Below are 16,674 nucleotides of genomic sequence, written 5' to 3'. Positions count from 1 at the left end.
GTTGTAAAGCCAGGAAGAGGCCGAAAAGTGATCCAAGCCGGAGGGAGGGTCCTCTGGAGGGAGCTTCAGGGACTGGAGCTTGACTCAGCTCCGCATCCTCTGCAGCCCAGCAGAGCCAGGCAGGGCCCCGGGGGCTGCTCAGAGAGGCCCCTCTGGCCTGAGCTCACAGCCATGCCCTGCTTCCCAGCCTGCGGCCTGAGAAGATGGTGCTTTCCCAGGGCCAGAGCCGAGGCGGCCCCCCACCCCCCCTAAAGCCCAGCTGTGGGGCGGCTGCCCAAGCTCCCGCCAGCCCCTCCTCTTCGACTCCCTGGCCAAGTTGCTGCTCTGTGGTCACCTGGACCCAATTTCCTCCTTCCTGCCTCCTCCCCTCTCTGGGAAGCGCCCCTAGGCTGCCCTGCCAATTTCCACAGGCTTCTCCCCCAGGAAGCCATGTCTGTCTCACCCCACCCCGCCCCCCAATCCCAGGTCTCCTGCCCCTATTTGGAACTCCAGCCGCTCTCCCTTCAGCCCCACACACAGAATCATTTGGACCATCCGCCCATTTTCCATTTGGTTCCTGGCTGAACACTGGGTCCCTCCAGCCAGACTTCGAGTTCCCTGCCCCAGGGCGGTGATCACATCCTGTGCTTCCCTCTCCCCCCACCGTGCCTGGCAGGGAGGAACCCGGAGCCAGAGTTGCCCCTGCTGCAGGAACTGAACCTCGATGCTCAGAGGCCTGGGGCCAGCATCACTGTTCTTCAAGGGTGTGAGGTCAACCTACGCCTCATTTTGGGTGAAGAGATCCAGGGAGCCCAGGGAAGGGAAGAGATTGGCCCAAGGTCACCCAGAGGTCAGGCCAAGACTCAAACCCAGGCCTTCTGACTCTAAGGCTCGGGCTTCTGACATACGACCTGCATCAAGTTTCTAACCCTCCCAGGCCCTCATCTCCAGGGAGGAGACCCAAAGAGTCCCTGACAACGTATTTTCATAACCCAGGGGGGCAGTTTTGCCCCAAATGCCATATCTGGAAAAGCTCCAAAGAGATTATTGGTCCAACCTGCCTCCGTCCACCTCCATTTCATAAACAGAGACCTAGAAAGCTGGAGTGACCTCTTCAAGATCACACTGAGCTGGAGCTGGAGCTGGAGCTGAGATATTAGATTCCACGTCCAGTTCTTTGAAGAAGAATTAAGCATCACCAAGTAATTCATTCATTCCACAAAGATTTCTTTTTTGAGAGCCTAATAATGCCTGTGCTGAGTGCTAAAAAAGGGTTAAAAAGAAAAGAAAAAAAAGACAGTTATAGCTGGCAGGAACATGAGGGGGCTTCCAGGTACAGGAAATGTGCAGCCTCAGAATGTTCTATGTCTGAATCTGGGTACCATTACATAGTGTGTGCAGTCTGTGAAAATTCACCAAGCTATATGTTTTGATATATTTCAGTGAAAGGTTTTTTAAAAGACAGTCACAAGCATTGAGCTCACAGAGGGACAGTACACTCGAGGAGATGACATACTAAACAAGTAATTACACAAATAATTATTTAATCACGAGTGTAACAAATGCTACAATAGAGGGTGCTATGGGCTGTGGAGTAGGAGGACCGGATCTCGTGCAGGAGTAGTCACGGAGGGCTTCTCAAAGGAGGTGAGGCCTAAGCAGGATTGTAAAGAAGGAGTAGGAAGTAACAGAGTGGGAATGAGTCTCAGTCCCTACCTCGAACCACACAAGAATTAATTCAACACGAATCGTGGACCTAAGTGCGAAAGCTAACACCACAAAGCCACTAGAAGAAAATATATGGAAATAGTTCCATGACCTTGGGACAGGCAAGGATTTCTTAGGCATCAAAAGCACTAAACATAAAACAAAATTGTCAGGGGATAGTGAGAAGCAGCCAAGACAGAGAAAACAGTATGTGTGAAGGCCCAGCGGAAAGAAGGGGCAGGGTATGTTGGAAGAACTGAGAAAAGGCCAGAAGACATGAAGCGAAGGCAGCAGGAGAGTGAAGTGAGAGAAAGTCCAAGAAGTATACAGGGCCAGACCATCCAGGGCTTCGTGGGTTGGGTTAGAAGTTAGGGCTTTATCCTGAGGAGAGTAGGCAAACAGAAGGGTTTTAAATTAGGGGAGTGGCAGGAGCAGCAATTGAAGCAGCAGTTGGGGAAAGTGTGACCTTAATCTAGGTTTGCAAAATTGAGTATTGCCTTCTTTGATGCACGCCAGGATTGCAAGGTGTTGCCTATACAGAAAGGAGAATAAAAGGAAACACTCCCCGCTCAGCAACCGGACAGGACAGGCTTGGATTCCGCTTCCTTGCAAACCAAGAAGTAGCTTTACAACTTGAAAAGTCACTTAATCCATGTGCTGGGATGAGGCAGGGCACTGCAGGTGGGGACTTGGGCTGTGAGGACGTCCTGCCAGGCCCAACCCTGGCCTTAGAGGAGCTGGAGTCTGCCAGCTCCCACCTACCCCCCCAGCTCTGGCTATAGCCCCACCTCATCCCTGTCCAACACCTCGGCCTCCGCACCTCGTCTCCCCTCTTTCTCACTCCCTTGGAGGATGGAAGAGTCTCCGCCAGGAAGAAAGAGCCCAGAGGTCAGGAGTTTCCTCCATCCACTCATGCACAAACCAATATGCCCCGAACCAGAGCTGAAGTAGGACCTAAGCAGTCAAGTACCAGCAGAGTCCAGCTATCTCATCACTCGGGTCTCCTCCCTGCAGGGACTCAAGAAAGGCACTAAGAGTGGTGACTTCAGCCGAACCGGTTTGGCTCAGTGGATAGAGCGTCGGCCTGCGGACTCAAGGGTCCCAGGTTCGGTTCCGGTCAAGGGCATGTACCTTGGTTGGGTCCCAGGTTCGGTTCCGGTCAAGGGCATGTACCTTGGTTGCGGGCACATCCCCAGTAGGGGGCGTGCAGGAGGCAGCTGATCGATCTCTCTCATCGATGTTTCTAGCTCTCTGTCCCTCTTCCTTCTTCTCTGTAAAAAATCAATAAAATATATTTTTAAAAAAATTTAAAAAAAAAAGAGTGGTGACTTCATTCAATTCAACCAACATTTATTGAGTACCTGCTGCATGCCAGGCTCTGTGCTGGAGTTGAGAAGAGCACTATAGCCCTAGCTGGTTTAGTTCAGTGGCTACAGCGTTGGCCTGTGGACTGCAGGGTCCTGGGTTCAATTCCTGTCAAGAGCACATACCTCAGTTGCAAGCTTGATCCCCAGCCCTGGTCAGGGCACGTGCGGGAGACAAGCATTTGATGTGTCTCTCTCACACTCTCCCTCTCTCGAAAGAAAGAAAGAAAAAAAGAAAGGAAGGAAGGAAGGAAGGAAGAAAGAAAGAAAGGCACTATTGTTCCTACTCTCAGGGAATTCTTGGGGTAATGGGAGAAAGAGTGCACATTACAAGCGCTTTATAGAGGTGCAAAGTGCAAGCGAGTATAGAGAGTGAGGCTGATTTCACTTGGGGAACAGAGTGTGAATATCAAGGAAAATTTCTACCAAGAGATGACATTTGAGTTGGGTAATAAAAAATTAGTAAGACTGACAGTAAAAAATGCCCTTGGTGGCAGAGGAAAGTATAAGAACTATAGTGACTGTTCAGAGTCTCAGGTACTGTGCTCAGCACCTTATGTATTCATTTCATCCCTACAATGATGCTAGGAGGTAGGTATTATAATTATGCCCATTTTCCAGTTGTGGTAACTGAGGCTTAGAGAAGGGAATTGATAAGTTTACAAACACTCACAGCAGGTAAATGGTGGAACAGAATGGAGAACCAGGTCTCTGCTTCTATGCTCTTAACTTCTACTATATACTAGTCTAGTGGCCTGGGCAAAGGACACGTGGAGGAGAGGGGCAGGAGGTGAGGCTGGAAGGGTGGAGGTAGGGGTTGGGTGGTGGAAGCCTTGATGAGGAGTGCGGGCTTTATCCAGAGAATGACGGGGAGCCACGGAAGGTTCGTTAGTGAGGAAAAGGGTAAAGAGGGTTGGCACCCCAATTAATTTTCTGTTTTTAGAGGCCCACTTTGAAGGACAAGACATTACAGACAGAGAAACCTGTGTAGGAGTTGCTGCAAAAAATTCCAAGAAAAGGACAGGGATTGAGGGATGAAGAGGAGATGCACTGGGGAGAAACTGCAGAATTGGGGAGTGACTGGCTCTGGCAGATGAAGTAGGAGTCAAAGATGATGTCCCAGAGTTTTGGCCTATGTGCTCGGCTCCAGAAAGAAGCCCAATAATTGGTCTTTAACAACAGAGTAGTCCCTCCTTATCTGTGGGCGATGTCCAAGAACCCCCGTGGATGCCTGAAACCACAGATTAGTACCAAACCCTATATATACTATGTTTTTTTTCCTATACATACATACCTATAATAAAGTTTAATTTATAAATTAGGCACAGTAAGGCGTTAACCATAATAATAAATTGAATAATTATGCCTGACAGGTGTGGCTCAGTGGTTGAGTGCCAACCCATGAAACCCAGAGGTCACTGGTACAATTCCTGGTCAGGGCACATGCCCGTGCTGTAGGCTCAACCCCCAGTAGGGGGCGTGCAGGAGGCAGCCAATCGATGTTTCTCATTGATGTTTCCATCTCTATCCTTCTCCCTTCCTCTCTCTCTCAAATCAATTTTTAAAAAATAGAATTATAACAACGTGCTCTAGTAAAAGTTATGTGAACGTGGTTTCTCTCTCAAAACATCTTATTGTACTATCCTCCCCTTCTCTCTTCAAGGAAGCACTTTAAGCTTCTTTTTTTGGCATGTCCAAATTGCCAGCATCACTACTCTTTTGCTGTGGGCCATTATGAAGTAAAACACAAGCACTGTGCTCCAGTGAGAGTTGATCTGATGGATAACTGAGGTGGCTACTCAGTGACTAACAAGGTGACAGGGAGTGTATACAGCGTGGGCACCTGTACGGGGAAGGACAGAGTGGGTCGGCGAGAGATTTCATCATGCTACTCAGAACGGTGCGTTGTTGAAAACGTATGAATTGTTTATTTCTGGAACTTTCTATTTCATATTCTCAGACCTCAGCTGACCGCAAGTAACTGAAACTGCAGAAAGCGAAAAGGCAGGTAATGGGGACGACTGTAGTCTACCAGGCACTCGCTCCCCTCACCATGGCTCAGCTCCTGTAAAACTCACTTGTGGAAGGTGCTTTATTCTTCGCCAAATACTCCTGTGCACTCGTTACGTTTATGTATTCCGTCACCTACTGTTTGTACACGGAGCGCTTACTGTATACCAGATGTTCTGGGAGCTGGGAATAGGCAGGAAACAAGCTGGCTTATTAGTGGGGTAATAGTTACAGCTTGGGGTCTGGGTTTGAATCCTGGCTCTGCAACTTCTTTGTGCTAAGTCCCGGCTCAGCCTCCAACTTGCTGTGACCTCAGGTGACGTACGGAACCTCTCCTTGTCTCAGTTTCCTCGTCTGTAAGATGGGGAACTAATGGTACCTGCCGAAGGGATGAAGTGGGTTAGGTAATACCTGTAGTCTCTGGCACCGGGGAAGCGTTCAGTCAGTGTCAGCTATTATTATTACAGGGTTCACGTTTAGTGGGGAGACAGATCCAATTACACAATTAATTATTTAATTACCGCAGTGATTAATACCATGAATACCCAGAAGCAGCACAGACTGGAGGTGGGGGGAGGCTCCCCAGAGCAGGGGATGGTTCTGCTGAGCCGAGCGGAGTGAGCAGGGGCTGGCCAGGGCGGCAGAGGGGTCTCTGAGTAGGCAGCCCCTCAGCTGAGAAGAATGCATTTCTGTAACCTCACCTCTTTGGAAAACAACGCTGAGAAGTCAGTCAGGCGAATACTCTGCCCCCATTTTCCAGAACGGGCACTGAGATCCAGAGAGGAACAGCTAAGTCATTGGCTGGTCAGTGACCCCACCTCCTGGTAGATTCTCTGCCCTCACTGATCCAAGGGGCTGGAGGGGACAGGCCTGAGAAGAGGCCTTTGTCCCTTTGCCCGCTGGGGTGGGAGCAGCAAGAGCTGAAGCCGCAGCTGGCCACCAGCAGCTGTGGCGGCCAGAACTGCATTCCTTCCCCTGCCAGCAGAGCAAGCCCAGGCTCATGTCAGGGACTGGAACGGTTCTTTTTGTCTTAAAAAAAAAAAAAAAAAAAAAAAAAGGCACTTTAGTCAACATTAAGCTTTCAAACAGACACAGCTCCTAACTGTCCTCCCTACGCCTGGGTCTCTCCAACTCCCCAGGGTAAACCCCCAGGCAGCCAAGTTTCTGGGAAAGGGAATGAGGCCTGGACTTGGAGTCCAAGGACTTCGTGATGAGTCCTGGCTCCGCTTCCAATTTGCTGTGTGACCTTGGGCAGGTCACCAGCCCTCTCTGGGCCTGAGTGTCCTCTGCAAAACAGGGAAGGGAGGGTTGGATGACATCAGGTGGGGTGGGGAGCACAACAACCGGCTCCAGCCAGCTGTAGCAGCTTTACTGCCCTTCAAGTTTGAGGCATTGGGGCCTCAGGGGTCCGGAAGCTGGGGACAGGCAGCCTTTCATCTCTGCTGGCCCAGGGTCGCTGCAGGTTGGCAGGCCCCACATCCCGAGATCGCGTTTCAGGCTCGAAGGGGCCTTCCTGTGACCTCAGCCGGCCAGCCCTGCCCCTGCCCCCCTCCTCCCCATTCTCACCAGAGGAAAGCAGGCAGCATCCCGCCCAAGGTCACCAGCCAGCAAGTGGCTGTCCTTCGGCCTGCCCTTCCCTCCCACCCAAGGCAGCCCCCACCGGACTCCCTCTGTAAAGCCTCAGGTCTCCTGGGCCATTAGGAATCTGCCAGGCAAGGCGTGGTCTTTTTCCTCTCTCTTGTTTCTTGGCTTGTTTTCCCGGTTCTCCAACAGCCGCCTCCTGCAAAAGCCTCCGGGTGCGTGTACAGGAACATTTTTCTTGAGAGAGAGCGAGAGAGAGAGAGAGAGAGAGAGAGAGAGAGAGAGAAATGTAGCCATATTTTGGGTAAAAAAGCAACCAACTCCTTAATCCTTCCCTGTAACCTCTGATTCCTCGACTGGGTTGGCTCCAGCCACGGGGAAGGAAGGCCCTGCTGGGGTGAGAGGTCTGGGCTTGTGTCCCGGCCCAACCCATCCTCACCCGCCTCTGTTCTTCAGAGTCTGGTCTGATTTCTAGAGCCAGAGCACAAGCTGCAGGGCTCAGCAGGGCTGAGAAAGCATGGGCGGCTGAAGGGGATGGCTGGGGCCTCTGCCCCTCTGCCCACTCGGCCACCTTCTATGGAGGTCACGAGATCAGGATTCACCCGTCATCGATCGCCTCCACTCCTGCTCTCATTCCTTCATTCTCTTGTGTGAATCCTTGATCTCTCCACTGCACGTTCCCCGAGCGCCATCTCCCATTTTGCTGCTTCATTGTCCAGCATGGTCTTACCTTTCTCTCTGTGGAAGTTATACACATTCACACTCCAAACCTTTATCCATTCAGACACCTTTGTAGGTGCGGAGCTTGGTGTCCCTGCACGTCTTGCTCTGCCTGCACAACTCTTAATGATCTGTCGCAGCCCCAGGCCTGGGTCGGTGCTTGAAACACAGGAGATACATGGTCTCTTGAATGAATGAATTCAAACCATAAATAAGTCTCTAGAAATATTCAGAGTGATCTCACAAAAAGGACATTTGATTATGACAAATCCCCATTAAAAGTGCCTTCCCAGCACCCTGAGAATCTAGTCCAGTTCTCCTTCCCACCACTGTTACCCACCAGCTCCATCTAAAGATTTCCTCCCTCCCCACCACGTTTTCTCTTGCCTCTGGGCCTTTGCAGGTGAAATTCCTAGTGCCTGCCACACCCTTCTCCACCTCTCACCTGCTGGACTCCCTCTGGCCTATCACCCTGTTAGATTACCCAGTGAGCAGAGCAGCCATGTGCTTAGGCACCAGCCAAGCAGGGGCTCTAAAAACATTATTTTCAGCCCGGCCAGCATGGCTCAGTGTTGAGTGTCAACCTATGAACCAGGAGGTCACAATTCAATTCTGATTGGGCTCGATCCCCAATGTGGGGCTTGCAGGAGGCAGCTGATCAATGAGTCTCTTTCATCATTGATGTTTCTATGTCTCTCTTCCTCTCTGAAATCAATAAAAAAATATTTTTTAAAAATTATCAAACATCAAATTATTTTTAGAAAATGTTGTTTGTTGTTTAAGAATATTTTTTTTTAATTGATTTCAGAGAGGAAGGGAGAGAGAGATAGAAACATCAATGGTGAGAGAGAATCATTGAATGGCTGCCTCCTGCATGCCCCCCACTGGGGATTGAGCCTGCAACCTGGGCATGTGCCCTGACCAGGAATCAAACCGGCGACCTCTTGCTTCCTGGGTTGATGCTAAACCACTGAGCAACACTGGCCAGGCTGATAATTTAAAAAAAAATTATTGAAATAGTGTTCATGGACAAAATCAGAACTTTTATTGGAGTTTCCTATTTTAATTTTTAAATTTATTCCAAAGAGGAAGGAAGAGGGAGAGATAGAAACATCATGATGAGAGAGAATCATCGATTAGCTGCCTCCTGCATGCCCCCTACTGGGGATTGAGCCTGCAACCCAGGCATGTGCCCTTGATCAGAATCAAACCTGGGACCCTTCAGTCCGCAGGCCGATGCACTATCCACGGAGCCAAACAGGCTAGGGCTCCTGTTCTTATTTTATAGTTAGTATTGCTTTTATGTTGACTTTATATATGGGCTGGGTGAGCAGTAGGTGACATAATCCGGCTCTGATCTTTAAGTCTCAGCCTAGACATCAAATACTCCTCCAGGAAGCCTTTGCTGAACCCGTTTAGGTCTCTTTTTGGTAGTCCCAAAGCTTCTCTGGATGCTTCTTTAATATGAATATTTTTACTTTACTTGTTGCTTTTTATTCCCCCCCCCCCCCCCCCCCCCCCCCGCACCAAATCTGTAAGTTCTCTGAGGGCCCAGTTAATATCTTTCCACCTCTATACCTGCAGCACCCAGTGCAGGGCCTGGCTCTCTAGCCTTAATTTATTCAATCCCTTTCGCAGGATCTGCACTATGCATCGTATTCTATGTTCCCATTTCATAACTCTGTTTGAGGAACTCCTATTCATTCTTCAAGACCCCACTCAGATGACCCCTCCTCTGTAAGCCTGTCCCAACCCCCAGTTAAGTTCTATGCTTCTGTGAGCTCACAGCTCCTGCTGAATTGGCATCTCCCTCTTTTAAAATTTATTTATTTATTTATTTGAAAGAGTAAGACATCAATTTGTTTTTCCACATTTATGCATTCATTTATGCACTCACTGGTTGCTTCTGTAGGTGGCCTGACTGGGCACTGAACCCACGACAATGGCATATCAGGACGGTGCTCTAACCAACTGAGCTACCCAGCCAGGGCTGGTGTCTCCCTCTTCTTTTTGTAATTTTTATGTATGTGTATTCTCCTTCAACAGATTGGGAGCCACTGGCAGGCAGAGACTGGGTGGATTGACTCTTGGGTCCCCACTGCCCTGTGTAGGCCTGGCCAAAGCAGATACCAATATAAGCTTGTTAAATGAATAGACTAAGAGATGTCACAAAGGAGGGAAAATTTAGGCAGGATTTTGAAGGTAGGAGGAAAGAGATAGATAAGGACAAATAATCCTACATAATAAAAGGCTAATATGCAAATAGACCGAATGGCAGAACAACCAAAACAACCCAACAACCGAACAACCAGTTGCTATGACGTGTGCTCACCACCAGAGGGTGTGCGTTGAACATACCAGGTGCTGGTTGCAGCGGGATGGTGGAGCAGGTGAGCAGGGGCGCCAGACCAAGGCAGGGCGCTGGTTGCTCTCACTGGGGCGAGCCTCTGGTGATTACTAAAAATTCTTTGTTCCTGTGCACCATAGTCCCACCCAGTGCTCGCACCCACTGCCAGTGCCAGCCCCGCTGGCAGCCGGTGCCAGAGCCACCACACATCCGCTGCCAGTGCCCAGTGCCAGTCCCAATCACTCAGCGGTGCAGGTGGCTGCCGGCCCGATAGCCCCTGAGGGCTTCTCCACCTCCCCCTGCTCCTGAGGGGCGCTCGGGGCAGCAGCTGCCACTCGCACCTGCTAATGGCACTGGCACCACTCGCACCCACTGCTGGCGCCGACCCCAATTGCTCTGCACTGTCAGCGGTGGGAGTGGCAGCGGGAGTGGGGCTGCCAGCATACAGGGACTGGGGGGGCCATGGTGGGAGGGGCCGGGTGGGGGCATGGAGGATGGGCCGAGACCCACCCCTGTGCCTACCGAAGCCTTGCGGCCCACAGTTCCTTTCAAGGTGTATGAATTTGTGCACTGGGCCCCTAGTATTAACAATAATAATGGCCAACTATCACTGAGCACACCATAGTGTAGTGGGTTAGAACAGAGATTATGTTCTGCCTCTTACTGGCTGTGTGACCTTGGGCAAATTATCTAATTTTTCTGTGCCTCCGTTTCCTCATCTGTAAAATGGAGATAGTAATGGTATCTACCTTATCAGGAATTAAAGAAGCTAAGATGTGCAAGGTGCTGAGAACTGTGCCAGGCGCACCTGGGCATGGTGTGTCTGCTGTCATTGCTATGCTCTCCGTTGCTGAGCACTTTGGTTGTGCCAGGCACTTTCATCTGGCATCGCAGTCCTCACAGCAGCCTGAAAGGCAGGGATTGTTGTGTCCTTTCACAAAGAAATGTGGTGTAAGCAGGCCACTCACTGGGTAAGTGGCAGAAATGGGATTTGAACCCTGGTCTCTCAGGCCTGCCGCCCACCAATGTTCCTTGACTGTGGCACCTGCCTGCAGGAGGAGGGGGAGGAAGAGAAGATGGCGCAGTGGGAAGGCAGGGAGGCTTCACTAAGCTGGGGCCTCGGGAGCAGACCAGCAGGCGCTTTTTCTAGAGCTTTCATTTCCGTCTGCCTCTTCTGAGCAGGTGAAAAACCCCACAGAGGGCTCTTCGCTGAGCTCTCCCCCTCTTTCTCCCCCTCCCAGCGCTGCCTCGTCCCCAAGCTGGGAGGGGGAGGTCAGGCAGGCAGCGTGGGGTGTGCAAGGGAGGGGAGTGAGGAGGTGGGGGAGCATCATTCCAGATCCTTTCCCTCCAGCATCCGCCTCGGCCCCATCAAAGGCACTCCAGGAGGAGAGAGCATTCCAGGTGGAAGGAATGGCAAATGCAAAGGCTGTGGATTAAGGATGTGGAGGCGGAGAAAGCCTTGGAGCTTGGCTGGAACCAAGGATGGGGCCCCCTGGGATTGCTCAGTGGAGAAGAACTTGTTTGACGAGAGAGGGGAGAGAGAGGAGAGAGAGAGAGAGAGAGAGAGAGAGAGAGAGAGAGAGAGAGAGAGAGAGAGACCAGCTGAGCTGAGAATTCTGCCAGAGGTAGGGTAGTTAGTGGCTGGAAACCATTCTAGACTCTGAGCACAGAGCTCTCTACTGTCTTCCCCTCAGATAAGGGGTGGTATGGAGGGGTCAGGGTGATTTTTTTTTGGTCTCTTCCCCTAGAATCCCCTTAGCAGGCTTCGCTCTGCCAGCTCTGTACCAGCCACTGACTTATGACTTCCTATGCAATTTCATGGTTTCTTCCCAGCTCTACAAGATCAGCAGTATTCACTCCATTCTGTAGATGAGAAAACTGAGGCTCAGCCAGGTTACATAACTTGCCCAAAGTCACACAGAGTGTAAAAGGCAGATCTTGGACTCGAACCCAGGACTGTTTTTCAGAGAAGGCTATTTTGCCTGTTATATTGGTTTGGGCTGCGTTCCCAGAGTGCTTGCCATCCCCATAGCAACCAGGAGAGGAACTCTTGTGCTGATAGCACTTTATAGTTTATGCAGGCCTTGTTTTTTCTGCTCCTCACAACAGCCCCAGAGGCAGGGCTGTTATTGTCCCTATTTCATAGATGAGAAAACTGAGGCTCAGAGAGGGGGTGTGACTTGGTCAAGATTACAGACCCATTAAGTGGCACAGTTGGGACTCAGACTCAGTTCTGGTGACTCTAAATATCTTTTATACCCCTGGTAGAGGAAGAGGGTCTGTTTCCTGCTCTTATCAGCCTCAGGGGACAAGGAATAGACCTGGGTTACTTTTTAGAATTGATGTGAAAGGAATGAGGGTTGGCCTTGGGAACCTGGGGACTTGCTACTAATAGTGAATAATTTTGTTTGTTTGTTTGTAAATCCTCACCCGAGGATATTTTTCCATAGAGAGAGTGGAAGGGAGGGGGAGAAACAGAGAGAGGGAAACATCAATGAAAGAGACACAGCGATTGGTTGCCTCTCGCATGTGCCCAGATCAGGGGTGGGGATTGAGCCTGCAACCGAGATATGTGCCCTTGACTGAATAAAATCTAAGCCTACACTCTATCCACTGAACCAAAGCAGCTAGGGGGCAGTGAATAATTTTATCCCTCTAACTCCAGGTGATAACTCTAATTCTTTGAATAGAAGAGGGAGGGCTTTCCCTCAAGAACAGCAAACCCCCCAAAATCAAGGTTTGATTTAAATTCCAGCTGTGCTGTTTCCTGGCTGGGGAGCTTTCGGCAAGTCACTTACCCTCTCTGGGTTTCCTTTGTCTCATTTGTAAAATGATGATAATAATAGGACCTGACTTGCAGGACTGGCTATGCAGATTTATTTATTTGTTTTATAATGTTTGTTTTTTAAAAAATTGAATTTAAAGAGGAAGGGAGAGAGAAACATCCATCGGCTGCCTCCTGCATGCCTCCTGCCAGGGATTGAGCCTGCGACCTGGTCATGTGTGGGACTAGAAGTCAACCAAACAGATGACCTCTAGGTGCATGGGATGATGCTCAACCAACTGAACCACACCAGCTAGGGCATGGCTAATGCATATGTAGCACTTAACACATAGTTGGCACATAGTAAATAGTCAACATCAGTGCTTATTATTACCACCATTAAAATGACAGCATTACCCCCTCTGAAAGCAACTTGTCTATCTTTATTGTCTAAAAGCAGAAACTACCTAGGCTCCTATTGCCAGACAACCTTCAAGCAAAGCCCCAGAGTCTTATCTAGTATAGGTAGTAACTGCTGATATCAATAATAATAATTATTATTAAAAATTAACATTCAGCCCAGCTGGCGTGGCTCAGTGGTTGAGCGTCGATCTATGAACCAGGAGGTCACAGTTTGATTCCAGTCAGGGCATATGCCCAGGTTGTGGGCTCAATCCCGTGTGGGGCCTGCAGGAGGCAGCCAATCAATTATTCTCTCTCATCACTGATGTTTCTCTCTTTCTTCCTCCCTGAAATCAATACAAATATTTTTTAAAAATTTAACATTCAACAACTGCTTACTATGTGCCGATCACTGTGCTAAGTGCTTCACGTTTATTCTTATTTAATCCTCACAGCTCTGGGAAATAGAAACAATTATGATCTCCATTTTATGGATAAGGAAACTGAGACTCAGATAGGTGACGTCACTTGCCTAACATCACTCTGCTAGCAAGTGGTATAACTGTGATTTGAACCCAGGTTTTTTTTTCAATCCTCATCCAAGGATATGCTTGTTGATTTTAGAATGAGGGGGAAAGAAAAACATCAATGTGAGAGAGAACAACAATTGGTTGACTTCCATTTGTGCTACAACCGGGGATTGAACCCACAAGCTAGGTATGTGCCCTTACTGGGAACTGAACCTGCAACATTTAGGTATATGGGACGACGTGCTAACCAACTGAGCCACACTGGCCATGGCTGAACCCAAGTTTGCATGGCTCCAAAGTCTTCTATGACAATTAAGGTCAGATGACAACTTGCCCAGGCGATAGCCTCTTTTTTTTAAAAAAAAATATATTTTATTGACTTTTTACAGAGAGGAAGGGAGAGAGATAGAGAGTTAGAAACATCGATGAGAGAGAAACATCGATCAGCTGCCTCCTGCACACTCCCCACTGGGGATGTGCCCGCAACCCAGGTACATGCCCTTGACCGCAATCGAACCTGGGACCTTTCAGTCCGCAGGCCGATGCTCTATCCACTGAGCCAAACCGGTCTTGGCGAGGTGATAGCCTCTTGCACCAGCTTTCTCCCAAATGCACCTATCTGCTGGAGGTTCACCTCCCTTTATGCCGGGAAAACCAAGCACCATTTTACGGAGTGCCCTCATGTGCCAGAATGCTTTGTACACATTTCCACGTTGAATCCTCACCTCCACCTTATGGCTCCCTATTATTATCCCCATTTTTTCAGAAGAGTAGCTGAGGCACAGAGAGGTGTAGTGACTGCTCAAGGTCACACAGTCTAAAATAAGATCGCAGAGCCAAGATTCAAATCCAGATGGGTTGGCCTCAGAGCTTGCACTCTTTCAGGAACTACAGTGGGGCCTTGACTTACGAGTGTCCCGACTAACGAGTTTTTCGAGATACGAGCCGTCTCTCGGCTGATATTTTGCTTTGCGTTGCGAGCTGAAATTCGGGTTACGAGCCAGCTTCAGATACCCCACCGCTAGTTGGCGCAGCGAACGTCACAGTGAACACCACAACATCAGCCCAGCATCACTGTGTCTCGCTAGTTCACTTTATGATTTGACATACGAGTAATTTGAGTTACGAGCTCCGTCACGGAACGAATTAAACTCGTAAGTCAAGGCCCCACTGTATCAGAAAAATATAGATGCCCTTGGAGAATAGCCCCACTTTCAAAGCTAGGTTCCCTCCCCTGCAACACCACGTTTGTTTAGGCCCCAGTGAGCTTTGTCCTCCCTTCCCATTGCCACGATCTCTATTGGCCTAGATGTCTTCCACACCCTCTCCCCAGGCCTGCAACACTTCTCTCAACTACCTGCTGCCTAGTTCAGCCCCACTCTAGACATCACCTCTTCAGGAAGCGTCCTCCAACCCCACCCCATCCCTTGACATTTGCTCTTATAAACACATTGCACTTTGTCTTCTTGTTCCTTATCACAGCTTCTAATTGTATTTTGATCCATCTGATCATTTGTTTAACAACTTACTTCCTCACCAAACTCTAAGCTCTATGAGGGTCTGAGTCTGTTTTGTTTGCCATTGTAGCTGCATCACTAACAGGCTGCCCTACATAGTTGGTGTTTAGTAATTTTTTTTTCCTGAATAGATGAATTTATGAATGAATAAATAGCTACTAGGCACTTTACACACACGTCTCATTAATTGCACAATTACTCACTGAGTCCTCACAACTACCTATGTTAGAGAAGAGGTAGATGAGGCTCAGAGAGCTAGAAAGTGGTTGAGTTTGGATTAAATGGAAGGTCAGTCTGACCCCATTGAATCTCTGCACAGCACCTGCTGTCTCCCCGCACCCAGTGGCCACGGACAGGATGTAAATAGTAATTGATTGTCAGACCACATGTCCCATTTTGAGCTTGGGGGTCATGACTCAGCCAGCGCTGGGGCCATGGACACCACCTGCTTGGTGGTCTCTGTCCTTCTAAAGCTGCTTCCCTTCCCGTCCCCCACACTCCCTTCGACTTCCTTTTTTTACAGAGAGGGAAAATGACTAGAAATTACAGCCAAGGCAGCCCTTCTGGGAGTAGCCATCCTGCAGTGAAAAGAGCACTATCCTGAGTTCAGAAAGACCTGGATGTAAATCCTGGCATGGGTGCTGCCCCCCGAGGGCCCACAGTGGCGTCACTGCCTCTCTTGGAGCTTGTGACCTCCTTTGGGATTCTGTCTGGGTTGCTGACCAACCTGTCATCCCTTACTCACTTCCGGATTCTTAGGATACCAGAAGCAGCTCAGGCACACCCGGAGGAGGATCACTTTTCCCCTGAAACCTTAGTGATTGATAATAGCTTTGGCGGGGGTGGGGGGTAGGGGTGCTGTGCCAGTCTTTGGTGACCAGAGAGATGGGAAACTGGCAGGGCACCCTCCAGACCCTCCCTGGAATGCTAAGGGTTTGGGGGAGGGAAGTCTTTCTCAGGGGACACCAGGCCTGCAAGGGAGACATACAGGAGAGGAAACCAAAATATACAGGTTTGAGTCCCAGGGTTGTTTCAAATTCCCTGGGTGACCCGGGATAAGCCATAGAGTTTCTCTTCTCCAAAACAAGAACACCATCTGTCTTACAGAGTTGCTCTAGAGAATTAAACGAGGTATCTTTGCCAACTTGCGAATGTCACGCGGATATCCAGCTGCAGCCTTTTATAACCAACAAGATGCACATATACCCACTCACGGGACTGCTCCTATTTCGCAGGACAAACTGAGACCCAGATAAATTCAGGAAGTGGTCTGAAGTCGCAGAGTTAGGTGGGGGCCATCTGATCCTGGCCTTTCAGAACCGTCTCCCAGTTCCAGGACCCAGGGCCTCCCCCCCGGATTGGATCCTGCAGTGGAGGGTTCGAGCCAGTGACTCACTCTCTCCACCCAACTTTCTGCCCCACCTGAGACCGGGAGGGAAGAGACAAAACGATGCGCAACTTGAGGGGTGTCCACAGCAAGTGCATGAGCTTGGCCCCTCCGCTCCACCAAAAACATTGGTTCTTTTTAACTCTAAGAAAAAGAATTCGCCTTTCAATACACTTTGCATGAGTTTTTACACTTTCTTAGGTGGAGTTTTCCTACTCTGAACTTAGGAGTTGATTTAACGTAATCGCCACCCCCTCGCACTTGGTTTGCCCCCCCGCTGTTTACTCCGATTGCGGAAGTAGCTCGGGTGGAGCTCCCGGGACAGTTCACTTGAGTACGTCTTTTGCGTGGCTATTTAACTGGCAT

This window comes from Myotis yumanensis, unplaced genomic scaffold (genome assembly GCF_028538775.1).
Source record: "Myotis yumanensis isolate MYYU_CA2020_CCGP unplaced genomic scaffold, mMyoYum1.0.hap1 SCAF_2, whole genome shotgun sequence".
In the NCBI taxonomy this organism is placed as follows: Eukaryota; Metazoa; Chordata; class Mammalia; order Chiroptera; family Vespertilionidae; genus Myotis; species Myotis yumanensis.
Note: the sequence above shows the minus strand (reverse complement) of the source record.